Raw genomic sequence first — 977 nt, 5'->3', positions numbered from 1 at the left:
TATATATATATATATATATATATATATATATATATATATATATTTCAAGTAAAGTCATTTTATTTGTTAAGGGCTTTTGACAATACACATTGTTTCAAAGGAGCTTTACAGACAATGATGTTAATGTTTATAATATATTAAAATCTTCCTGCTTTATTGAGATTTCAATGTAATGAACTACATTACCACTTTATATCAGAAACCCCTTATTATAAAGTCAATAACACAGTTAATTCATTATGAGTTGACTGACTGATTGATTAATTGGTTAATTAAATGACTGTGCTTTTAAATGACTGTGCTTTTTGTTCAAATTAATTTTTTTATTAGGTAGTCATGGACCACTTGTAATCTTTTGACTGGCCACAGATTTTGACGGTATGATAACCTTAAGCAAAAATATAACGGTATCACGGTATTGTCGTTACAGCTCTAAAATGTGTTATTTTTAAATGACTGGGAAAACAAATTAACTTTTTTTCCGCTGAACACAATATATTTTGTTTTTGAGCAACATACTGTGCCCTCCCCTTTTGCTCAGGCCCACAGTCATTGACCCCCCCACCACCTACCACCACTAAGCCCTCCCCACCCTTTCCCCCTGGCAAAATGTTTTTCCTCCGCCTCTTGTCTGGTCCCACCCGTCAACACGTGTGCCATGCACCTCACAATATTTCCATTTTGCACAAGCGGAATCTGTTTGTAAACAGAAGATTGCGTGAAGACACTTTGTTCTGTGAAGGTGATACATTGTCTGATGTTCTGATCTTTTCTTTTAAAGAAAATTGATCTTCCATGTGACATCCTCTTATTGAAGAGAAGGACTTGTGAGAGGAAGCTGTGGTTTCTACCATTCTTTTAATTTCTCAGAACCGGCTTGTAATTATTGGAGTCAGTGCTAGTTAAACTATGTGAAATGCTTCTAGCTTTTAATCTACCAATTAAAGGAGTGGTTCTCAAACTTTTTTCAGGTGGTA

The 977-nt window shown here is 34.6% G+C and overlaps 1 protein-coding gene across 1 annotated transcript in view; it reads left to right on the top strand.

Moving 5' to 3' along the window:
• The window catches only part of LOC107738932 (serine/threonine-protein kinase mTOR-like), a 164,073-nt gene that overhangs the window by 72,384 nt on the left and 90,712 nt on the right, over positions 1-977 (top strand). The gene's annotated exons all lie outside the window — the stretch shown is intronic.

Source organism: Sinocyclocheilus rhinocerous, unplaced genomic scaffold (genome assembly GCF_001515625.1).
Source record: "Sinocyclocheilus rhinocerous isolate Xijiao unplaced genomic scaffold, SAMN03320098_v1.1 scaffold2570, whole genome shotgun sequence".
In the NCBI taxonomy this organism is placed as follows: Eukaryota; Metazoa; Chordata; class Actinopteri; order Cypriniformes; family Cyprinidae; genus Sinocyclocheilus; species Sinocyclocheilus rhinocerous.
Note: the sequence above shows the minus strand (reverse complement) of the source record. Positions and strands in the feature narration are given on the sequence as shown.